We start from the raw sequence: 26,482 nt of genomic DNA, 5'->3' as shown, positions 1-26,482 counted from the left end.
TACGTGTACCCGTAGAAAATCCAAAAGGTATGGGAAGTTGGAAATAAGTTTTTCTCTTTCCTTTCTTCCACCCAGCCACCTCCCTTCCCTGGAGGTGATTCCTCATAGCAGTTTCTTTTGAATCTTCTAGAATAATACAAGGTTATTTAAGCATATATGTCTCATGTAGTTTTACAAAATTGTTTAAACACAAGTGCCAGCATCCTGTACATGTCTTGCTTTTTCTGTTTTTGCTCCTATCCCTTGCTTTTTTTTCCCTACAGTTAAGTAAAATGTATTTTGTAAACGTGTGCTTATATGCAACTGTCTTATTCATTCAAATGGCTACAGAAAATAAACTTGAAAAAAACAATGAAAAAAATGAAAAAAAAAAACCAACAACCCTCTCTATGCCCCTCCCCTGCTCACTCTCTTGTGTGTCTCTCTCTCTTTCTCTCTCAAAAATAAATAAACATTAAAAGAATTTTTTTTTTTTTTAAATAAAGTGGTTTGAGGGGGGCGCCTGGGTGGCTCAGTTGGTTAAGCATCGACTTCAGCTCAGGTCATGATCTCACGGTTTGTGGGTTTGAGCCCCTCGTTGGGCTCTGTGCTGACAGCTCAGAGCCTGGAGCCTGCTTCAGATCTGTGTGTCCCTTTCTCTCTGTCCCTCCCTTGCTGTGCGTGAGCACGCACTCTATATCCCTCTCTCTCAAAAATAAACATTAAAAAAAAATTAGAAAGAAAGAAATGTAACTACCAGAAGCAACGAATGCAACTTATTTAGTTCCTAATTCTAACAGACATTATAAAGCAACTGTAGAAATGTCAATATGGACTCGGTAGGAGAATTTATTGTTAATTTTGTTGGGTCTGATAATGGTGTTATGGTTATAGAAGAAAATGTCCTTATTTTACTTTAAAATACTTTGAAAAAAGTAGGTGAAGCAAATATGGAAACAGTCAGAATGGTATTAATTATGAATGGATAAGCCAAATATGGTACATTCATGCAACGGACTATCACTGAGAAATGAAAAGGAATGAGGTATTGATATATGCTGTGACATAACATTCACAGATCCCAGGGACTAGAACATCTTTAGGGGGCTGCTGTTCTGCCTGTCACACTAAACCTGTGTAGGTATTGACTATGTGGGTATTCAGTATTCTAGTCACTCTACATTATTATATGCCTATCAGTTTTTATAATAAAGTTAAAAAGGAGATCTTGGTTTTCATCTGTCAAATTGGCACAGGTCAGAGTCTCAAATTGCATTCAATTGACAAAAGGGTGGGGAAACAGACCTTCTTGCCCTTCTTGTAGGAGTATAAATTGACACAAGTTCATGGAACAGTTTGGCAAGATCAGTCAAAATTATAAACACGAACACTCTGACAATGCTACTTTGCAGAATTTATACTAGAGATGTATTTGGACACAGGGGAAATGATGTATGCAGCATTATTTGTTATGACAGAAGTCTAAAAACAACATCCACAAATAGAAAACTGATTGAATATTTTCTGTAGATACCCTGCAGCCATTAACATTTAAAAAAATTTTTTTTGTTTATTTTTGAGAGAGAGAAAAAAACTTTTTTTTAAGTTTATTTCTTTTAAGAGACAGAGACAGCTTGAGTGGGGGAGGGGCAGGGAGAGGGGGAGGCAGAGAATCCCAAGCAGGCTCTGTGCTTGAACTCACAAAAACTGCGAGATCATGACCTGAGCCGAAATCAAGAGTCCTATGCTCAACCCATTGAGCCACTCCAGCACCCCAGTTACATTTCTTAAATGTCTTTATTTATTTATTTTTAGAGAGAGGGGGAGAGAGAGCATGAGCGAGGCAAGGGTGGAGAGAGAGGGAATCCCAAGCAGGCTCTGCGCTGACAGCTGGATCTCATGAACTGTGACATCATGACCCGAGCGAAACCAAGAGTCAGATGCTTAACCTACTGACCCACCCAGATGCCCTTTAAATGTCTTTATAATAGACATATTCACTCTCCAGCCCCTGCCACATTTTTTCCCCCCTGTGCTATTAAATTTTTCAACAAACTGGGTGTGTTTTTCTGTAGAATGTTCCACCTTCTGGATTCACCTGATTGCTTCTCATATCTTGTAACTCTGTGTGTGTGTGTATGTGTGTGTGTTTTGTAAACTGGAAGTCAGATTTAAAGGCTTGATGCAACTTAAACAGTTTTGGTAAGGGTACTGTGTAAGTGATTCCATATACTTGATATTGTGCTACACCAGGATACAGAAACTGTGGTTTTGTATCAGTTACCGTGCTAAGATTGATTTGAGGTTTGAGTGTGTTTTAGCCTCCATTGATGACTTTGGTCTGAATCACCTGTTTCATAAGAAATTACAAAGTGGTGATATTTTTAATTTGATCCTTTCTTTTGTATTTGTTAACTGGAATTTTTCTGTAAAGAAGAACTCTCCTTCATCTTTTAAGTTATATGCAGTTTTTACTCTATGATTAAATAAGGGTGAACACTTAATTCCTTTCCTTCACCAATTTTCAGTATGAAAATAGGATAACGGTGACAAATAAGTATTTCCCCTCTCCCTCAACCCCAGGCTTGGGAGGCCTGTCTCTCTGCCTTTGGATGGTGAATTAAAAAGAAAAAAAATCTATGGATGTATGTTGTGGTCCTTATGGTTTTAATTTGCCTTTTTTTTTTTTAAGTTTATTTATTTATTTTGCGAGAGAGTGTGGGCACGAGTGGGAGAGGGGCAGAGAGAGAGAGGGAGAGCAAGAATCCCAACCAGTCTCCACTCTGTCAGCAGAGCCTGACGCTTGGTTTGATCTCACAAACCATGAGATCATGACCTGAGCCGAGGTCAAGGGTCGCTTAATCGACCGAGCCTCCCAGGCACCCCCAATCTGCCTTTCTTTAATGATCAAGCGTATGTGTATTTTTATGTGTTTAAAGAGTAAGGATTATTGCTATTTCCTTTTTGTGAACTATTTATATAGTTTGGCAATAATGTTCAGTTTCTAGTTTCTGGATACAGTTGGATTGGGCCTTGGAAGTTTCACTTAGTTTACGGTTTCATGTGATAGCATGGATTAGTTGCATGTTATAGGAAGTGGGTACTTACTACTGCTTCTGAGATCCTTAGGAAGTTAAAGAAGCTGTGGCTTGGTGGGAGACGTCAAACTGAAGACAATTATAGCATCAGCAGCGTACGAAACCGTTTTCCTTCACAATCAACAAAACTAACAGGCAACCGACAGAATGGGAGAAGATACTTGCAAATGACCTATCGGGTCGAGGGTTAGTATCCAAAATCGATAATGAAATTACCAAACTCAACACCCAAAAACCAAATAATGTAGTGAAGAGATTGGCAGAAGACACGAATAGACACTTTTCCAAAGACGACATCCGGATGGCCAACAGACACATGTAAAGATGCTCAGCATCACTCATCATCAGGGAAACAAATACAGATCAAAACCACAATGGAATACCACCTCACACCTGTCAGGATGGCTAAAATTAATGACTCAGGAAACAACAGATGTTGGCGAGGATGAGGAGAAAGAGGAACCCTTTTGCACTGCTGGTGGGGTGCAAACTAGTACAGCCACTCCGGAGAACAGTATGGCGGTTCCTCAAAAAATTGAAAATAAAACTACCCTCCGACCCAGCAGTGGCACTACTAGATATTTATCCAAAGAACACAGGAGTGCTGATTTGAAGGGGCACATGCACTCCAGTATTTATTTATTTATTTATTTATTTATTTATTTTTTAATTTTTTTTTTTTCAACGTTTTTTATTTATTTTTGGGACAGAGAGAGACAGAGCATGAACGGGGGAGGGGCAGAGAGAGGGAGACACAGAATCTGAAACAGGCTCCAGGCTCTGAGCCATCAGCCCAGAGCCTGACGCGGGGCTCGAACTCACAGACCGCGAGATCGTGACCTGGCTGAAGTCGGACGCTTAACCGACTGCGCCACCCAGGCGCCCCAAGTATTTATAACAGCACTATTGACAATAGTCGAAGTATGGAAAGAGCCCAAATGTCCATCAACTGGTGGGTGGATAAAGAAGATGTGGTATGTCTATACAATGGAACACTCCTTGGTAGTCAAAAAGAATGAAATCTTGCCATTCACAACAACGTGGATGGAACTAGAGCGTATTATGTGAGCGAAATAAGTCAGTCAGAGGAGGGCAGATATCCTGTGATTTCAGTCATATGTGGAATTTGAAAAACATAACAGATGACATAGCGGAAGGGAAAGAAAAATAAGATAAAAACAGAGAGGGAGGCAAACCATAAGAGACTCGTTAACTACAGAGAACAAACTGGGGGTTGGTGGGGGTGGGTGGGAGGATGGGTTAAAGGGGTGACGGGCATTAAGGCGGGCACTTGTTGGGATGAGCACTGGGTGTCCTTTGTAAGAGTTGAATCACTGGGTTCTACTCCTGAAGCCAAGACTACACTGTATGTTATCTAACTTGAATTAAAAAAAAAGAAAATGAATCTGTTTCCTTACTCCGTGAGGAGTTTCTCACTGAGTGCCACTGCTCGTGTTGAAATAAGACTTAGAGGAAAAAGGGCATAGAGAGACTTCGTCATTTGCTGTCACACACGTTTTCTTTTCACTTGTGTAAGCTACGGTACAGCACAGTTTTTAGTGTCTTCTGAAAGGCATTGAAAAAGACTTAACTAAATGGAGAGAGATACCATGTTGAGAGATGAAGAAGACTACCGTAAAAATGTCAGTTCTTCCCAAATGGACCTACAGAGAAGGTGATTCCAGTTAAAAATCACAACAGCTTTTTATGGGGGCTGAGGGGATAAGGTGGAGAGATTTTGATGAACTGATTCTAAAACTTAAACGGCAAAGAGCAAATGCTAATAATCGAAGAAGAAGAAGGGTGCGTATGCGGACATGTATTTGATTTATGCAGAACTGGCACCTTGGAGCACTGGGGGAAGGATGAACTTCTTAAGGAATAGTGATGGGAAGAATTCGTTACTTTTTGTCTATTTCGTACCCTCTAAAGTTTGCCATATTTTTGCTGGTGCTTCGTGGTTTGAATTACTGTGGCTTCATAGTTAGTTTTGTTAATTACTGCTCTTTCTCGAAGATCCTTTGCTGTCCTCACGTACTTATTCTCTTTGATGTCATACCGTTTTCTTAATTCACCCTAGTTTATACGAAAAAGCATATAGGAATCTTAGAAAGTGTGAAAAGTTGTAAAGTGAATAAGCGGCATCGTGCAGGTGTGTGTGTGGGATGGTCCTGGAGGCTTCGTTTGTGGCATTGTACGTCTGCCCCTTTGTGCTGGTATTGTCCCTGCCCCTCGGTGCTGGTGTTTGATGTGTGACCTGTAGAGCCTTGACATTGAGCAGGCCCTGAGCTAGCAGGTGCCGCCTCATTGGCAGAGTCAGAGATGGGATTACCTAGTGTATGAATTATTCAGCACTACGATGAATCTCTGTAGAGAAGACTGAATTTAGATGGTTTTTAGATTGCTCACTCCTGGAATTTCTTGGATCCATATGTGCGGTTTTCAAGTGCAGCCCATTTTTTGCAGCCAAAAATTGATGTCTGCCTTTTTTTTTAAGACACTGTAAGGCCTTTAGGACTAATCTAATTCTTGCTTACTATAAATTATTTTTGGCACTAGAGTAATCAGATTTTGTTCGAGTTTCCAGGCATGGTTGCAAAATCCTATTAAGATTCTTCAATAGTTTTTAACTTTTCACTGTATTAAAATTACTTGTGAAGCAAAAGTCTGAAATAAAATCAAGATTAATTTAAGAGTAGAGTTTAAATAATATGCTGTTTATTTTTTCTTTTTTCTTTTTTTTTTTTTTTTTAATTTTTTTTTCAACGTTTTTTATTTATTTTTGGGACAGAGAGAGACAGAGATGAACGGGGGAGGGGCAGAGAGAGAGGGAGACACAGAATCGGAAACAGGCTCCAGGCTCCGAGCCATCAGCCCAGAGCCTGACGCGGGGCTCGAACTCACTGACCGCGAGATCGTGACCTGGCTGAAGTCGGACGCTTAACCGACTGCGCCACCCAGGCGCCCCATATGCTGTTTATTTTTTCTTAATAAAATATTTAAAATTACTTGCATGGCCAATTTTATATATTTCTAAATACTAAATAATAGCAGCAAAAACAAGAAACAAAACCGTGCTTGTTATTTTTTGGTTTGTGGGCATCCGAGTATCCCCCCGTGAGGGTATGGTATATGGGAACACATTTGTAATATGTGTCGTCCTTGTGACTGGACCAGATGACCTTTTGTTATTTATAAGCTATTATTAATTTTGTAAATGTTTATTTTTTAGTTTTTTGAAAGAGAGAGAGACAGAGCATGAGCGGGGGAGGGGTAGAGGGGGAGACACAGAATCCGAAGCAGGCTCCAGGCTCCGAGCTGTCAGCACAGAGCCCGACGTGGGGCTCGAACCCACCAACCGCGAGATTGTGACCTGAGCTGAAGTCTGAGCTTGACCAACTGAGCCACCCAGGCACCCCTGTAAGCTAAATTTATCCATTTACATCTCAGGATATAATGAAGAACTAGATAACGTCTCTTGCCCTCGAAGAACTTATAATCTGTCTGTAAACCAATGCATGAGTTCAGTGGAGCATGAACACAGCAGCAGGCATCTCAGGGTCTGAGGTAGAGCGGGACAGGGTGAGTCACAGATTTCCTGGGAAGAAGTGGCACTTATGTTTTGAAAGGGAATTCATTCTCATGGTTCAAATCCCAGAAGGTACCAAAGGCTATGTCATGGAAGTCTCCTTCCCACCCCTGTGGCCCTCAGCCAGTAGCCCTTTCTGGAGGCAACCGAAGAAGGAGAGATGCTTAAGTGGCCTCCTGAGCCCTAGGGAATAGGAGGGGCTGGCCCCAGTGGGGGAGGGGCAGAGGGGAGGCCTGGTGTGTGGAACTGGGGGTGAGGGGCGGGGGCTTGGCAGATTTGAGGGGTCTTGTAAAAAAGAAAGCAGTTTCGATTTTGTCCTAATGTGATTGAAAGATTTTTATTACAAAGGCCGGGATCAGACTTTCATTTTATTAGATACTCTGACTGGATCACCTTGTGACTGTCACTGTGTCCTTCAGCAGAAATTACGGTTGACCCTTGAACAGCACAGATTTGAACTCTGCGGGCCCACGTGTATGTGGATTTTTTTTCTAATAAATGTAGCCCTGTACTGTAAATCTGTTTTCTCTTTCTTACGATTTTCTTTAATGGCATAGTCTTTTCTCTAGCTGACGTTCTATAGGATATAATACATATAGCATACAAATACGTGTGAATAGACTGTGTGTTATTGGTAAGGCTTCTGGTCAATAGTAGGCCCTTAGGGGTTAAGTTTGGGTCAGAAGTTATATGTGGTGGTTCCCATGCCAGGGGCACCTGGGTGGTTCAGTTGGTTAAGCGTCCAACTCTTGATTTCAGCTCAGGTCATGATCTCATGGTTGTGAAATTGAACCCCGTGTCTGGCTCTGTACCAGTGTGGAACCTGCTCGGATTTCTCTCTCTCTCTCTCTCTCTCTCTCTCTCTCTCTCTCTCTCTCTGCCTCTGCCTGTCCCTCCCTCTCTTTCTCAAAATAAACAAATTTTGAGAAAAAAGTAATATGTGGATTTTCCACTGTGCAGGGGTTGGTGCTCCTAACCCCCCTGCATTGTTCAGGGTCCACTGTATTACTTCTTCAGTGTCTTTGTTTTGTTTTGTTTTTTAAATAATTCGGTTACAGGATCAGTTATGTATGTTTCAGGTAGGTGGAATGTTAGAAGGTGTATGGATGCTCTGTAGGATAGTCAGGATTACAGGACTCTGGAAAGTATTTTGGAGGGGTTGGAATGTGCCACCCGGGTGCCCCTGTAGCTGGAATTTTAAAAATTATCATTTATTTTTGTCTGAAAAGATAATACATTCTTGAGGTCCCGAATTCAAAAGACACAAAAGGTTACAAAGCGCGTAGTCTCCCTTCCTCCATCCTGTCGTGTGTCCAGTTCCCTTCCCCAGAGGCAGCCGATGTTGCCAAGTGTTCTTAGATGTGCTTTCAGAGGACGTCTCATGCTGTCTTAGTCCGTTTAGGCCCCTGTAACAGAACCGCCCCCCCTCCCCCACCCCGACTGGGAGCTCATAAACAAGTGGAGTTTACTGCTCATGGTTCTAGAGGCCAGGAGTCTGCGGCTGTGACACCAGCATGACTGGGTGAGGGCCCTCTTCCTGGTGCGTAGTCAGGACCTTCTCTGGCCCTCACGTGGTAGAAGGGGTGAGCAGGCTCTGTGGGGGCCTTTCTAATAATGGGAACTGATCCCATGCCTGAAGGTCTCACCCCTCCCCCAAAGGCCCACCTGCTAATCCCATCACCTTTTGGGGTTAGGATTTCAACATATGCATTATGGGAGGGGGATCCAAACATTCAGACCGTAGCACACGCATTTATAAACGCATGCATGTACATCCCCCTTGTTTTAGACACTAACGTATGTTACATGCACTTCTGTACCTTGGGGTTTTGGATTGTGTTTTGGAGAGCCTTCTCTATATTAGCTTCCTCATTCTTTTTGATGAGGGCATAGCATATACCCTGAATATACCAAAATTAATATAGCCAAATACATTAACCATTTGGATTGCTTCCCATGTTTTGTTATTACATTGCAAGCGAGTGCCACAATGAATAGCCATGTACGTGTGGATGAAAGCGATTCTTGTGCTGTGAGTAAAGCATGACCGAAGGACTTCCATTAATTCTTCTAGTTTGTGTTGGCGGGGCACGAGACACAAGTGTGATAGGTGGGGACCAGATTTTACGGATCACTAAAAATGCTTCCCAGCGTGATTCATGGTGTTGCAGGGCAGAGTCATAAGCCTGCCCGGGTCTCGTGGCCTGGAGAAGGGTGCTTATTTTGGGCCACACCTGTTGAAAAGCTGAGGATTAGCGTTGTAGGTTCTTGTTGAGTGGGTTTGGTTAAAGTATTGTTTTAGGGAGATCACTTGTTGGGGAGGGTGAATGGTAGATTGGAAGGAGCAGGAAAGAAGAGAAAGTAGGGCAGGAAACCCACACGCCAGGCGCTGCGGGAATGGATCCACCGCGCGATGAAGGTCTGAGTGTCTGTGCCGACGCAGGAAATGGAAAGTACTGCATCCTCCTGGAACTGGCATAGCCAGCTAACAGAACAGTGCATAGAATGATGTATTTTAGGGGCGCCTGGGTGGCTCAGCCTGTTAAGCGTCTGACTTCAGCTCAGGTCATGATCTCACGGTTTGTGAGTTCGAGCCCCACACCGGGCTTTGTGTGGACACCTCAGAGCCTGGAGCCTGCTTCAGATTCTTTGTCTACTCCTCTATATCCTTCCCCACTCCTGCTGTCTGTCTGTCTGTCTGTCTCTCTCAAAAGTAAATAAACATTAAGAAAACCATTTTTTTAAAATAAAAAAGAATGATATATTTTAAAAGTTCTTTTATTTTAAATTGATGCTTGATTTGAACATAAATACTTAATGAGCTTACAGCTCTAGATTTGAGAGCAATGCTCAGCCATGTAGTGACAGCTTGCGCACTTATTTTTTAATTTTAACTTTTATTGAATTACGGTTGACATGCAGGGTTCTATTAGTTTTAGGTGGACAACTTAGTGATTCAGCAGTTCTTCTTCTGCATTGTGCAGCGCTCCCCACAATGTGTAGTCGCCATACAACGTCATTACAGCATTATTGATTGTGTTCTCTGTTGTACTTTTCATCCCATGACTTATTTTATGACTAGAAGTTTAAACCTCTCAATCCCCTCCACTTATTTCCTCCATTCCTCCACCTCCCTCTCCTAGCAACCACCGGGTTTCTTTCCTTCCTTTCCTTTCCTTTCCTTTCCTTTCCTTTCCTTTCCTTTCCTTTCCTTCCTTCCCTCCTTCCTTCCTTCCCCCTCCTCCCCTCCCCTTCCTGTCAAATGTTTATTTTTGAGAGAGAGAGTGCAGGCGAGCACGATCAGGGGAGGGGCAGAGAGAGAGAGGGAGACAGAGAGTTCCAAGCAGGCTCCTTGCTGTTAGTGCAGAGCCCCTCTTGGGGCTTGAACTCATGAACCATGATATTATGACCTGAGCTGAAATCAAGACTCGGGTGGATGCTTAACTGACCGAATCACCCAGGTACCCCTGTTCTCTGTGTTTATGATTCTGTTTCTGTTTTTGGTTTGTTTGTTTGTTTGTTTGTTTGTTTATTTATTTATTTATTTATTTATTTTATTTTATTTTAAGAGTCCACATGCTTTTGTATACTTATTAAGAATGAGAATCATTTTACCGAAAAGGTGCACTGACTTTTTGAGTGACCTGTAAGGAATGGAGGCAGTGAAGCATGATAGGGGGAGCATAGATTTTGGAGCCAGACCAACTTTGTCTGGTTCCACTGTCTCAGCTCCACTACTGACTAGTTTTGTGAATTTAGGCAAGCTGCTTAATCTCACTGGGACTTTTGAAGCTTCTGTAAAATGGAAACAGTAACACCTGCCCTCTAGATTTTTTGGTGTGTGTGTATGGGAGGGGGTATAAAACACCATAAAGCATGTAAAAGTGTTTGACTTTCTGCTTCTTTCAAGGATTAAATATCAACCAGTTTAAAAAAGAGGAAAGGCTCTGTCTTGGGACAGTCTAAAATATTTGAGGGCTGAAAAAAAAAGCAACAGGAATTACCAATTTCTCCGATAACTGCTATTTCCTAAAGTTTGAGAATACTCTGACTCTTTTGAATTAATTGTTCAGTTGTTTCAGAAAATTAGATCAGCCACATAGTATAGTAATACTTGTCTTTGTGCTTGCATAATGTCCTTTTATAAAGATCACCTTTAGAAACCTTTACTGCATTGTGAAAATTGTCTTATGTTTTCCAACCACTAGATGGCGCTCAAACAAGGCAAGAAGGCGGCTTTTGGCACACACAGTTAACTTAAGCTCATTTTTACTTTATTTTATTTTATTTTATTTTATTATTTTGTTTTATTTTACTTTATTTATTTTATTTTATTTTTAATATGTGAGATTTATTGTCAAATTGGTTTCCATACAACACCCAGTGCTCATCCCAAAAGGTGCCCTCCTCAATACCCATCACCCACCCTCCCCTCCCTCCCACCCCCGTCAACCCTCAGTTTGTTCTCAGTTTTTAAGAGTCTCTTATGCTTTGGCTCTCTCCCACTCTAACCTCTTTTTTTTTTTTTCCCTTCCCCTCCCCCATGGGTTTCTGTTAAGTTTCTCAGGATCCACATAAGAGTGAACACATCTGGTATCTGTCTTTCTCTGTATGGCTTATTTCACTTAGCATCACACTCTCCAGTTCCATCCACATTGCTACAAAGGGCCATATTTCATTCTTTCTCATTGCCACGTAGTACTCCATTGTGTATATAAACCACAATTTCTTTATCCATTCATCAGTTGATGGACATTTAGTCTCTTTCCATAATTTGGCTATTGTTGAAAGTGCTGCTATAAACATCGGGGTATAAGTGCCCCTCTGCATCAGTACTCCTGTATCCCTTGGGTAAATTCCTAGCAGTGCTATTTCTGGGTCATAGGGTAGGCCTATTTTTAATTTTTTCAGGAACCTCCACACTGTTTTCCAGAGCAGCTGCCCCAGTTTGCATTCCCACCAACAGTGCAAGAGGGTTCCCGTTTCTCCACATCCTCTCCAGCATCCATAGTCTCCTGATTTGTTCATTTTGGCCACTCTGACTGGTGTGAGGTGATATCTGAGTGTGGTTTTGATTTGTATTTCCCTGATGAGGAGCGACGTTGAGTATCTTTTCATGTGCCTGTTGGCCATCCGGATGTCTTCTTTAGAGAAGTGTCTATTCATGTTTTCTGCCCATTTCTTCACTGGGTTATTTGTTTTTTGGGTGTGGAGTTTGGTGAGCTCTTTATAGATTTTGGATACTAGCCCTTTGTCCGATATGTCATTTGCAAATATCTTTTCCCATTCTGTCGGTTGCCTTTTAGTTTTGTTGATTGTTTCCTTTGCTGTGCAGAAGCTTTTTATCTTCATGAGGTCCCAATAGTTCATTTTTGCTTTTAATTCCCTTGCCTTTGGGGATGTGTCAAGTATAAGCTAATTTTTTTGAATACCAGATAATGCATATTTACTTTTGGTACCTTTGTATACAGCAAAGCACAAAGAAGGAAAAAAAAGTAAAAATAATAGCAATCAGAAGTAACTATCATTAACATTTTGGTGTGTATGCCATCAATTCTCTTGTTTAAAAAGGTGTCATATTCTACATGTTCTTTCTTTAACTTACATTTTTTAAATGTTTACTTGTATATTTTGGAGAGAGAGAGAGAGAGAGAGAGAGGGAGCGGGGGAGGGACACAGAGAGAGGGAGAGAGAGGATCCCAAGCAGGCTCTGTGCTGTCAGCACAGAACCCCACATGGGGCTCGATCTCACAACCGTGAGATCATAACCTGAGCCAAAATCAGAGAGTCAGAAACTTAATTGGCTGAGCTACCCAAGCGCCCCAACTTACATTTTCCTCATGTCAGTGTTTTTCTACAGCATAGCTTATAAATGGATGTATGGTATTCTGTCTTATGGATGTCACCATGTCAGTAATTTAACTAACATTGAACATTTTGGTTGTCTTTTTTAAAATTTTTTTTATTTTTTAACGTTTATGTATTTTTGAGAGAGAGAGAGAGAGCATGAGCAGGGGAGGGGCAGAGAGAGAGGAAGGCAGAATCCAAAGCAGGCTTCAAGCTCGGAGCTGTCAGCACAGAGCCCGATGTGGGGCTCAAACTCACCAACCCCGAGATCATGACCTGAGGCGAAGTCTGACGCTTAACCGACTGAGCCACCCAGGCGCCCCTGGTTGTCTGGTTTTTGTCATTGTATGTAAAACTATGATGAACTTCTTGTAGTCAAGTCTTTTTACATATCTGTAATTATATAAGTGGAGTGAGCTCTTAGTTGATTTGCTGGTAAAATTGTCTTTTTTTTTTTTTTTTTAATCACACAAATCTTTCATCGTAGAGAAGTTAGAAAATATGAAAACAAGAGGGAAAATAGTCATGTATTTTCTTCACATAAAGAAAGCCACTGTTGATATTTGGTATATATTCTTCCATACTTTTTATAATGCACATGCCTGTAGATAGACATGTGTATTTATATCTGTCTTTTTTTCTCCTACAAATATGGGATTATACTGTATTACTGTTATGCGACCAAAAAATTAATGTATTCTTTTTTTTTTAAGGTTATTTATTTACTTTAAGAGAGTGAGCGAGTTGGGGAGGGGCAGAGAGAGAGGGAGAGAAAGAATTCCACACAGGCTCCATGTTATCAGTGCAGAGCCTGACCTGGGGCTCGATCTTAGGAATTGTGAGTCCATGGCCTGAGGTGAAACCAAGCGTTGGACGCTTAACTGACCAAGCCACCCAGGTGCCCCTGTATATATATATTTTTTTAATTTTATTTTTAAGTAATCTCTACACCCAGTGTGGGGCTTGAACTCACAACCCTGAGATCAAGAGTCGCATGCTACACTGACTGAGCCAGCCAGATGCCCCAAATTAATATATTCTATATGACATATTTCCTTTTCAGTAATTGTGAATTTTTAAAGTTTATTTATCAAAAAAATAGTTACTGAGTGCCCCGTCTTCATGAGACACTGTTTTAAAGGCTGGAAATCTTTCTGTGAACATGAGGAATGAAGTCCGTGCCTTCTTATAGTTTGTATTTTAGTGGAGGAGATGGGCTATACATAAAGAAATAAATACATAAAATCATTTCTGAAAATGCCAAGTGCAGTGAAGAAAAATAAAGCAGAGCAAAGTCGCGGAGAGTGACAGAATGGGAGCAAATACAAGCAGGAGATTTCTTTAGATAGAGGGTCTCTGGGGAAGCAGCATTTAAGTAGAGACAGTAGCGAAACCAGGGACTGAGCCATGCAAATGAAAGAATATTCCAGGTAGAGGGAACGGCAGGTACCGGCATGCACCTGCCGCAGGAGGAAGTCCTACATGGCAGTGGAATGGCAGGAGGCAGAACAGTTAGCAGGGAAGCATGGGACTTTGGCCACGTTCGAGGCTTTTTATGTTGCATGGTATTCCAGAGACGAGCACGTTTTACTGCTGGCGTTTGAGAGGGGAGTCTAGTCTGTTACGACTTACTAACTCTTCTATACCACGGAAAGATTTTACTCACATAGTCTGATTTCTTATGGTAAAATTTACATAACGTGAAATTTACTATTGCAGTTGTTTCTGAGTGTGTGATTCAGTCAAGTACATTCCCCGTGTTGTATGGTCACCACCAGTGTATGTTTCCAGAACTCTTTCATCATCTCAGGTGGAAACTAGGTACCAATTAAATCCTAACCCCCCATTGCCCCTTTCCCAGCCCCTGGTAACCTCTGTTGTACTTTCTGTCTCTGTGAATTTGCCTCTTTGAGGTACTTCTTATAAGTGGAACCATATAACATTTGTCATTTCATGTCTGGCTTCTTTCACTTTCATCCACGTGGCACGTGTCAGAATTTCCTTTTTAGCTTGAATAATGTCCATTTTATGTACATACCATATCGTATTTTCTTAATTAATTAACTTTTTTATTTTAGAGAGAACACAAGCAGGGGAGAGGGGCAGAGAGAGAGAGAGAGAATCCCAAGCCCACGCTCAGTGCAGAGCCCGATGTGGGGCCTGATCCCACAACCCTGAGATCGTGACCTGAGCCGAAACCAAGAGTCAGATGCTCGCCTGACTGAGCCACCCAGGTGCCCCATCATATCATGTTTATTTGAACTTCAGTTTGTTGTACTTGCATATTCTTTTTAAAAAGGTCATTATTTTGGGGGCACCTGGATGGCTGAGTTGGTTGAGTGTCTGACTTCGGCTCGGATCATGATCTCACAGTTTGTGGGTTCAAGCCCCACGTCGGGCCCTGCACTGACAGTGTGGAGCCTGCTTTGGATTCTCTGTCTCCTTCTCTCTCTGCCCCTTACCCGCTCAGGCGTGCATGCTCTCACTCTCTCTCTCTCCCTCTCTCTCTCTCTCCCTCTCTCTCTCTCTCTCCCTCTCTCTCTCCCTCTCTCTCTCCCTCTCTCTCAAAAAAAAAAAAAATAATTAAAAAACATAAAAATAAATGTTTTCCATTTCTGTTCAGCATTGTTAGGTTCCAGTCACCACTGTGATTGTTTTTTTGTTTTTTGTTTTTCCAGGGATCCCTCTTACATTATAAGAAACTACGTACATTCAGCCAAGAGACTCGGCTAACGTACACGTCATCATTCATTTAGCAGTGGTTTATTGCACACGTACTGCGTGGCCAGGTGCTGGGCTTGTTGCCTTAGGTGCCTGTCCATGTGTAGATCGCTTGTCGGGCCTGTGAGGTTGGGTCTGCACGTGAGACACTGAGACCTCGGGGGTTGTCCAGGCTCACGTGGCTCGAGGCTGACGGGAACCAGGTTTACACCCAGCTTCTGTAGCTCCAGAGCTGGATTCTGTGGGCCCTCATGGTACACAGTCTCCATTTGGAAGCAGAATCGCAGACGAATTCACACAGTGGTTAAAGAGCTACGACACCAAATTGTATGACGATCTTGGAACACAGAATCGCCAGATCATCTGTTCACATTTTGGAGCACTTTCAAAGCACAGTAGGTCACAATAACAGGTACTTTATGTCTGAGGGCCGTTATATACAATGTAATTGTGAGGATTACATTGTTTACAGCATGGGTAGGCTGTCCCCCATCTAGCCTGGCCTTGAGTGGAGTGTGACTTCCTCCTGTTTGCAGTGAGCTGCCTGAATGAATGATCCTTCCTCGGAGTTTCTTGATGTTCCCTCAGCTGAGAAACAGGAAGAGAGTCTTTTATTTGAATTAGGTCACGTGGTTTTAACTGACAGAAACAATTCAGTGATTGCAACATTTTTTTTTTTTTTCTTTGAATTTTTGATGCCTGTGTCCGCTGCTGTGCCTTTATTCCCTTTGGCATGCTTGCTGTTCAGTTTCATTAGCTGTTTCAAGTTGAAGCCGCCTGCTCTGCTGTTGGTGTAGTTGAATGGTGACCAGGGTCACGTACTCGGTGTTTCGCGAAGGGAATAAATAACTTGAGACTTTTTTTGGCACCTTATTTCCTCCAATCGAGGGGCCGAAAGAAGGTCGGTTTTCACATCTTGAGTCAAAACCTTTATTTCCTGTTCTTTCATTTATCCCCTTTTGCAAGATCACTTTAGAAGACGCGTGAGTTTGCCTGGGGTTGATGATTTCTCCCTCAGACTGAAAGTTGAAATGGGGGCAGTAGAACTAGCCTTGTTTAAAACATGAAAATGAGGGGCAAGTGCATTTTACTGCGAAGACTCCCTTCCTTCCTTTTCCCGCTGTGTTGGGTAGCATCTGGATTTTCAAGTCATTTTTTCTATCAGTTTCTTGAGAAAATAAAGACGGTATTATCTTGCACGGTGGCTGCTGAAACTGTGACATTTTAATAGTTATGCTTCCTTTCACTCTGGCAGTTGAATGGCAACATATAGGATTCTCTGTGAATCCCATGAATCTAAACACCTTTTAGGTCCTGCTTGACGCATTCAAAATTGCTATCATAAATTTATATGCAGTTTTTAGCCTTTGGCTTTTTCCTATGAATAGGCCCTTTTGAAACATTCCCTTTCCCATAGTTGAACCAGTGAATGGGCTGATTCTAGTTAGTTTTGTGAATGATTTCTGCAATTTTCTCTTTGCTAAGGGAAAGAAAAGTCTCTAGGAATGCTTCCATACTTTGCTGAATGGTTACTTGTTTATTTACTCAGGTTGTGTTTTAAACTGGCAAAACATTACATATTTGTCAGAGTGTGTGTGTTGTGGGCTGAAAGAGATAGTACCAATATAATGTCAATTTTGAAATCATTTTATGGCAAAATCCTCAGTGAAAGGGACATAAGCATTTTCAGTTTCTTTTTTGAACCTCATGATTATAGTTTGTTGAGAAATCTATGTATAATTTACCCCAACAGCTTTCTGTCCATCAGCTTTTCATTAAATATGATTTGAACTATGAATTTGTCATCTGTCATTATTGAGATTCATATGTGAGATGGGTGTGCTTGAAAGTGAAATAAAACCAGTCTAAATTGCTGAAAGCTGTGAATTAGGGAATATATAATTTAAAAATTTAGCTTCCTGACCAAAGTATAGTTTATGATTTCTAACAGTTACAAAAAAGTCCCATCTGACATCCTTCCACTTTCCTTATTAGGCTTAAAACTTTGTTTCCTTTAGTTTCTTACCATTCACATAAGCTTTACATGATTTTAATCATAACATACAATTTTTGTGCTGGATAATACGTGTGTGGCACAAGTTGTTTTAGGTATGTATAGAAATTCCAAGTAGTTAGTGGGAGTGTTTTAGATTGATGTCCTGTGGGTTTACTGTAATAAAAAAGCTAAATATTATTCATATTGTAAGGATATTAGATATAAGATGTGTTTATTCCTACATTGTGATCTTGGGCAAGCTACTTGGCTTCTCTGTTTCTGTTGCCTCTAAAATGAGAATACTCCTGGGGCGCCTGGGTGGCGCAGTCGGTTAAGCGTCCGACTTCAGCCAGGTCATGATCTCGCGGTCCGTGAGTTCGAGCCCCGAGTCAGGCTCTGGGCTGATGGCTCGGAGCCTGGAGCCTGTTTCCGATTCTGTGTCTCCCTCTCTCTCTGCCCGTCCCCCGGTCATGCTCTGTCTCTCTCTGTCCCAAAATAAATAAAAAACGTTGGAAAAAAAAAAAATTTAAAATGAGAATACTCCTGTTTTGTCAGGCAGCTTCTTGGGGTTTTGGAAAGCAATCAAGTGAAATGACCATGGTGAGACAACTTTGAATAGTTTCTAGGTCTATACACATTGCAAATTCTAATCAGCAAATTTATTTGCATATCAACAATTAATATGCTAAAGTCCTTAAATATGCTTCTTTTGTAGAAGTTTTTTTTTTTAAATATTACTTTCCTTTTTTTTTTTTTTTTTTTAGTTTATTTATTTATTTTGAGAGACAAAGAGGGCACAAGCAGGGGAGGGGCAGAAAGGGGGAGGGAGGGAGGGAGGGAGGGAGAGAGAATCCCAAGCAGGCTCCACACTGTCAGCACAGAGCCCGATGGGGGGCCCAAACCCAGGAACCGTGAGATCATGACCTGAGCCGAAATCAAGAGGTGGACGCTTAACTGACTGAGCCACCCAGGCACCCCTCTTTTGTAGACATTAAACAACGCTTGTCCTAAAGCTTCTCCCTCGTTGAAGTACTTTGTTTAAAATACAATATGAGGGGCGCCTGGGTGGCTCAGTCGGTTAAGCGTCTGACTTCAGCCCGGGTCACGATCTCACGGTCCGTGAGTTTGAGCCCCGTGTCAGGCTCTGCGCTGATGGCTCAGAGCCTGGAGCCTGCTTCCGATTCTGTCTCCCTCTCTCTCTGCCCCACCCCCGTTCATGCTCTGTGTCTCTCTGTCTCAAAAATAAATAAACGTTAAAAAAAAAAAAAAATTAAAATACAACACGAAAGTCCGTTTAACCTCCATTTTAGCCAAACAGCCGAAATTCTAAATTAGTGGAGTTCAAATTAATGAAGTCACATTTTTAGTTAAAAAAATGTTTTTCTCTGTAGTGTAAAAACTTAAAAAAAAACAAACACCCTTGCTTTTATGTGGGAACCCACATACTTCTGTATTTGAGAGGATGGTAAGACTGTGTTTAGGCTGCAGTGTTGTTTTACAGCCAACTGGTAATCTCTTTTCTAAGATCGTGTTTATTCAACCTTTTTTTTCTTGCTTTAATCCCTGAGGGCCAGCACCATGGCCTGGCAGCATCCATTGGTACCTCTTATGTTACTCAAATTCCAGAGTGTGGCCGGATGAAGGATGACACAGATGGGTTGGTAGAAAAGAGAAGGAAGAGTCGGGGGCATTGGTGGGGGAGCCACATTGGATCGTAGAAACCACTTGAAGGCCACAGACAGGTCCTTCCGGTGGGTGTTCTTGGCCCCATGACACAGGTCACAGGTCAGCTCAGTCATCAGCCTAAATGCGCTGCCCCTGGGAGCTGCAGTGGTGAGTGTTTTGCTTGGATGCCACAGCCTGGCTGACCTCGTACACCAGCTGACTAAAATATGGTGGTAAATAACTCTTCCATATTTTCATGTGTGACAATTAACAGGAAGAGGTATTTGGTTTATTAGATGACCCTTTTTATATATTTATTTTGGTTGCAGAACCTTGAATTCTTGAACTACAGGCCTCATTTGAAATTGGCTTTTTTTTCCCCTGCCAACCAATGTTCTTTCTTGTTTATTGGTCAGTTGTGGAAACCGCTCTCCGTCTCGCAGGGGCACCGTGTTGGTGAATGCAGGGACGTGTGCCCTCACACCGAGCTTTGGCCCTTTTGTTCTTTCATTTACCAGCTAATGTCGGGATCTCGGTGAGGTGGTTGTGGAGAGCAGATACCTAACCATCAGGGACAAGGTTGTTTCCCGTCTCTCCTGTCACCTCGTGAATTGCGGCTGAAGATATTTGGAGATATTTTCTGTATAAGTGGCTGATATGGTTGATTATTTTTATAATGAAAAAAATAGCCACAGTTTTTTGTTGTTGTTGTTTAATGTTTATTTATTTTTGAGAGAGAGGGACAGAGTGAGAGCAGGGGAGGGGCAGAGAGAGAGGGAGACACAGAACCCGAAGCGGGCTCCAGCCTCCAAGCTGTCAGCACAGAGCCCGTCACGGGGCTCGAACTCACAAACCGCGAGATCGTGACCTGAGCAGAAGTCAGATGCTCAACCGACTGAGCCACCCAGGTGCCCCCAAAATGTCCAGTTTTTTACTTAATATTTGCTAATATTTTTCTTTTTCTATCACAACTGAACATTTCTTCTCCTTCCTGTTCTCCTTCTCCTTCTCCTCCTTCTTTTTTTAAAGATTTTTATTTTTAAGCAATCTCTACACCCAGTGTGGGGCTTGAACTTAAACCTCGAGGTCAAGAGTTGCATGCTCTACTAACTGAGCCAGCCAGACAGACGCCCCACATCTGAACATTTCCGTATCCCTTTCACTGTACCATTTTGAAGTTACAGCCAGAGTTCTTTGTCAGAGGATTGTAACTTCAGAGTTTAAATCCAAAGAAGCCGTAAACTCTCTATACAGCAGTTCTTGATGTACCCCCATGTTATTTCATACAAAAATTGACTTCCTGGTATGATGAAAGAACTTAGGTGGTGTTGAATAGAATTTGCTTTGAATTTACAGTGGCATGATAATAATTTGCCAGACATCACATCCTTAATGAATTCCTCCCAGTAGACCATTTTAGAGGGGAAAAAAATCAATGTGATAAAGGCTCTTAGCTTGCTTTTGGTCAACATATGCTTATCTGAGTATTAGGATCACTGGATTTGGTGTTAAAAGATCTGGGCTAGTAATTTTGCAAATGTAGGAATATGTGTGAGTTTATAAGCCACAGTTACGCGTTTTTGGTGGGTGGTAATTGGTGAAATCTTTCTACAGTGTAATATGCAATATTCATCAGAACAGAAGGGTTCATTGGCCTACCAACTGCACTTCTGGAGTTTATGTTAAGGAAATAATTGGACATGTTCAGAAGAATGTGTAGAAAGATACATGTATAAAGACATTCATAGCAATGTTTATGAAAGAAAATTGCTAACAATCTAAATGTTCATGAGTAAGGAAATTAGATAAAAAAAATAAAAATAATGCATCTGCACACTGTAACATTACAGTCCTTAAAAATGATCATATGTTTATAGAAAGGGGAGGAGATTCACAGCATATTAAGTGGTTAAAGCCAGTTATAAAAAAAGCTCATATATAGTGTAATCTATTCAAGCAAAGTTGTATATAAGTGCGTATTTTAAAAATGTGTATATTTGTATTATTCTTGTATAGGTTTGTGTAGCTTTATTTTTATGATCCAGTTTTTAAAATTTGTTATTTTAAAATAATTACAGATGCATAGGAGGTTGCTAAAAATGTGCAGGGAGGTCTCTTGCATTCTTCACTCACCTCCCCCAGCGGTAACAATTCACATAACTACGGTTCAGTGCCAAAGCCAGGAAACTGACAAAGGTTCTCGGGATTTCAGCAGTTCTATATATGCACTCACTTTTGTGTGTATCTATAGCTCTATACAGTTTTTATCACATGTGTAGACTCGTGTTACCACTGCCACAGTCAAGATGCTCACCTCTTTCATCCCAACAGGGCTCCCTGTGCTTTGCCTTTATAGCCACACTCATCACCCTGCCCCCTCATCGCTAACTCCTGGTAGCCACTGATCAGTTTTCAATCTCTGTTATTTTGTTATTTCAAGAAAGTTATGTAAATGGCATAATACAATATTAAACATTTTGAGATTGACTTTTTTCACTCAGGATAGTCTTGAGACCCATTCAAGTTAGTCTGTATATCAGTAGTTCATTGCTTTTTGAACTACTACTGTATATCAGTAGTTTTTATTGCTTTTATTGCTGAGTAGTAGCCTATGTTGTGTATGTACCATAGTTTGTTTAAACAATGACCCATTGGAGGACATTTGGATTGTTTCCAGTTTTTTGCAAGTTAAGGTTTCTTTTTTAAAAAATGTATTATCATTATTTTAAATTTATTTTTTAATGTTTTTATTTATTTTTGAGAGAAAGATAGTGCACATGGGGGAGGGGCAGAGAGAGAGGGAGACAGAGGATCCGAAGCGGGATCTGTGCTGACAGCAGTGAGCCCGATGTGGGGCTTGAACCCATGAACTGCGAGATCATGACCTGAGGCAAAGTCAGACGCTTAACCGACTGAGCCACTCAGGCGCCTCAGAATTTATTTTTCATTGAAGTACAGTTGATATCATATTGTTGGTTTTAGGTATACAGCATAGTGAGGTGATAAACAAAATACTCACCATGGTAAGTGCAGTTACCGGGTGCATATTTGGTTTTGTACAAAACTGCCAAACTGTTTTCTCATGGCTACATCATTTTACATATGATCTTTGTTTCTCTTCATCTTTGCTGGCCTTTGGTGTTGTCACTTGTTTTTTGTTTTTTGTTTTTTTAAGCAGCACTGATAGGTGTGCATGTCTTTAGCATGGTTCAGTTTTGCAATAAAAAAAATAAAAAAAATTCTCTTAAAAAAAGAAAAATTGGGGCGCCTGGGTGGCTCAGTCGGTTAAGCATCTGACTTCAGCTCAGGTCATGATCTCGTGGTCTGTGACTTCAAGTTGGGTGTCGGGCTCTGAGCTGACAGCTCAGAGCCCAGACCCTGCTTCAGGTTCTGTGTCTCCCTCTCTCTCTGCCCCTCCCCTGTTTGTGCTCTCTCCCTCTCCCTCCCTCTCCCTCTCCCTCTCTCTCTCTCTCTCTCTCTCTCTCTCTCTCTCAAAAATAAATAAATGTTAAGAAAAAAAGAAAAACTACCTAGGTAAGCCTGTTCTGCCACTTATTAGAAGTTGCTTAATATTGATTGAGAAGTTTCCTAGGTGAATAAGGACTGTTGATTTCCTTGGCACTCCACTGGGGTTGTTCTTCTATGGTAGAACACTAATGTAAATAAAATCAAAGCCAATCACCTACCCTTGTTTGACACAAAAAGTATAAAACTACTTCAGAAATTGCTGAATTTTGTTTTATACTTCCCTTCTGTGCCATGGTGGGGAAGACTGGCAAATTACTTGTAAGGCGTGGTAAAGAATAATATATGCAAATTTGATATTTTAATACACATGGTTTTGTTGTCATGGTGGGTTAGGAGACTTCCATTGAGCTCTGTGCTGAGCACTTTCCATACCTTGCCATTTATTCCTTACAACTATCCTGCGAGATGGTGGTATCTTTCTCTCTGTTCTACAGACGAGGAAACCAAGACTCTCTCAAAGTAACTTTGATATTGCATATATATACCAAGTGACTTTGGTATAAGCTTATACCAATAGGAAACAAGGAAGCTGGCACTTAAATACGTGGCTTCAAAATATGTACTCTTCCCATTATGCATGAACATTGCTTTCATTAACAGGCCACATGATTGGAAATTCAAATGCCGGTGTGTGTGAGTTTGGTAATTGATGGGAACACTTAAGTTGAGAGGTGGTACACCTGATGCAGAAGTATTGAAAATGACCGGCCTGTGAATCTAGTGGCGACAGAGGCCTTCTGTGTTATTCCTGTTGGTGTTCCTTCCCAGCGCTCCAATTTGGTATATCGTTTTAGCGGAATTAAACTAAAATTTTTAAGCGTTATGCACTTGACTGTGTTCTCCTTTAGTCACAGTTAAGTTAGTGATTTATCTACGTTTGCTGGCCCAACACTTGGTCTCATTGGCTAATTGCAGTGTTGTTGTGAGTGCACGATTAGGCTTCACACGCGTCACCAGAGGCATTAGTGTTATTCTTTTTTTTTTTTGTCTAAAAATCTCAAGATGGTTGTAGTCAAGGCCAGACATTTCACTGTTGTACACTTGGCTACCTTGGCTGCTGCTCTAAGAGTTCTCTGTGTCTTTGATTCTGTGCTCAGTAGCTTCCCATTGAATGCAGGATGAAATCCAAACTCCCTAACGCGACATGGAGGTTCTTCACTCTTCTTCTCTGCCGTGCCACTCTTCGGTGCTGCCTACACTTCGTAGCTATTTCACTTGGTTTTGCTGTATGTTAGTACATTCCGCAGAGGCGGCATTGAGCGTGTGGGCGATCTGAGACGTAACTTGGCAGTCATTGAGCTGTGTTACCGGTACTCACTGGGGAATTTTGTCTCAGAAGCTCTCCCACAAGCGTGTGGACAGTGTGAGGTTGAAGTCGGTAAGGGTTCTCCTTAGGGAGATTCTCTTCGTGAGAATCAAAGGAAGGAAGAAAGGGAGCAGAAAGGGCAGTTGTAATGTTTAAGAACTTGCCTGTGGTTGTGAAAATTTTAGGAAGTGCTTCATTGCCGAATTATCTTCAGCGAAGTCCAGTGAAGGTTCTTAAAACTGGGAACATCCCTGGAGCAGTTTCACATTTTCTTGTGATGCGTGAGTGTAATTCTTGGGACTGTCTCTCCACGGCCTTAGGCCTCATTGTTTAGCGTGTCACCGGCAACCTGGGGACTCCCGTGACTCCCACGTGTTGCTGCTGGAGTAGTGGCCCAGCCCCAAGCATGAGGAGTGTGATACCTTATCACATAGAAGGATGGCTGAAGACAGAGCCGCACCTGATCATCGGATCCGTATGGTTGTTTGTCTAGAGTTTACTTCATTTAGCGAAAGTTTGATGACTGGTGTTAAGTATTTCTCCTTAATCTCCTGTCATTGACATTGAAAATATCGACCTGGGCGTTGTGGAGTTTAAGATACTCTGTGTGGTACTAATGTATTGAACCTGTACTGGTGTAAGTATTTGCTGCCCTTTCGCCCCCTTTTTGCACGCTCCCAGTGCCCCAAATTTGCCTTCAGAAACGACATTCGGTTTCTAATTGTAATTGTCTTGGAAACATCGGCATGTTTTGCAGCACCGTTTTACTTTTATTTACTGCAAATGATGATTTGTCAGTTGCCTGGTGCCAGAACATCTGAGTTCATTTGTTTAACTAAAACAGCCCTGTGCATCGATGCCTATAACGCACAGCAACAGTTACCAGCCACCCCCGTTGCTTACCACCTCATTTTGGCTCTGAATCTAGCAAGTGAGAAAGAAGATCATTCCTAAAATGTTCCAAGAAGTTTAGAAAATGGGGAGGGTGGAGGGATGAGAGGAAGGGGGATTCTAGTAGGACAGTCGGCGTGTTGCTTTTGGCAGGGGTGTGCCTGGCTGGTTTTCTTTGCGGAAGAAAGTAACGCTTCAGGGTGCGGAGACCACAGCGTGTGCACTACGACAGAGCTCTGGATCTTTGATTTACTAGGTCATTACTCAAGTGTTCCGGCCGAACCACGGCACCAGGCGTGGCGGGTGAATGAGACACGTTCCCTCTTCTCTTGTTGCTCATACTCTGGGCGCTGGAGACGCTTCCGACCCGAGGTGGCGATTGTTGAGGTGGTGGCAGTGAAACGGGACTGTTCCAGGTCGTTCCGTGTGGGGGGGGACCCAGGCCTGATGGGCCTGATCACAGGATGGCAGGTGCTGGCTGGCTTAACCACCAGAGGGAGCTTTCCAAGAGACGTGGGGGGGTGGGATAATTCCCAGCTTTTCTTATCTCTTCATCCAAGAAATCAGACTGCTTCGAAAGGATACATTTTGCCACACCTGGAATTAAATAAGTATTTAAAAATAGTTTAATAAAATTTAAACTTCGGGGCAGGCCTTGCCTTGAGGGCTGGAGAGTGTGAAGTGTTTCTTGAGGAACAAGGGGAAGTAATTAATTTTGTCCTCTGATGAAGTATCTGACGATGGCATTCATTCACTCAGTACATTTTTATTATGTGCCTGCTTTGTACCAGGCTGGGAACGCCGTGATGAGCAAGGAGTCCACAATCCTGGAGTGGAGCGGGGCACAGACAAAGAATTGGGCAATGTTGCTACCGAGTACTCGGTTTTGTAAGTGGGTGCTTTGGGGGCTGAAACCAGGCTTCTCACCTGGTCTTAGACGATCAAAGATTTCCCGGAGGAAGTGATGTCCAAACCAGCCTCGCTAACAGATGTTGAATTGATCCTTTTTTCAGGCTAATATTGTATTAAAAATAAAATCAGAACCCTGTTTTGGGAACATCCAATACCCTTCTGTTGAGAACAGGTTAAAGAACTGAACTCTATGCTCCAGCCATCTAGTATCTACTTTTCTAGTCTTGTAGTTTGCCATTCTCCAGTGTAGACGAACCTCTGCTTTCCAGAACGTGCCAGGCTCTCTGTGATGATTTGCATGCGCTGTCAGTCGTGTCTGGAAAGCCCTCTCCTAATGTCTGCCAGACTGAGTTCTCTTGCGGTTACTTCCTCCAGGATGCCTTCCTTGACCGCTCCTAGGGTAGGTTGGGTGCACCTCTTAGGACCTTACATACAGGGCTGGGCTTGATCTTGGTGTTTCCCCCCCCAACCCCCCACCCCACCAAATAGTCTAGCTGCTTCTTTATTCCTCCGTGTAACCTGGGGGCTGAGACAGCATCTTTCACGGAACCCAGCATGTCCTGAGCGCCCAGGCAGTGTTTGCTGAATGAACAAGCTTAGAAGGTCTTGAAGGCTGTAGCCACATGTATATAATTGAAGTTCTTGGTTCCATCCAGTTTTAAGAGAGTGTTATTGACTGAGGAAAGTCGAAACACCACCGAAACAGATTTTATGCGTGTGGTCTAGTTATTAACCTCATAAAGCTATTTACAGTCTTTTGCATTTATACCTCTTTACTTTTATTTTTTTCCTGAGTAACCAATAAACTGAGTAATTCATAGTTTCTACTACTTGCCAACAAGTGTATATTATTAAATCTGACCACAGTGATTTATTAATAAGAACTCTTTTGGTTATTAACAAGAATCAATTTGATTTGGCATATGGCAGAAAGAGGGGCATATGTGATG

At 42.0% G+C, this 26,482-nt stretch overlaps 1 protein-coding gene across 6 annotated transcripts in view; it reads left to right on the top strand.

Annotated features, from left to right (window-relative positions):
* Positions 1 to 26,482, top strand: part of DYM (dymeclin) — a 351,049-nt gene that overhangs the window by 28,093 nt on the left and 296,474 nt on the right. The window lies entirely within an intron of this gene.

This window comes from Panthera leo, chromosome D3 (genome assembly GCF_018350215.1).
Source record: "Panthera leo isolate Ple1 chromosome D3, P.leo_Ple1_pat1.1, whole genome shotgun sequence".
Lineage (NCBI taxonomy): Eukaryota > Metazoa > Chordata > Mammalia > Carnivora > Felidae > Panthera > Panthera leo.
This window is presented reverse-complemented; position numbering and strand designations above follow the sequence as displayed.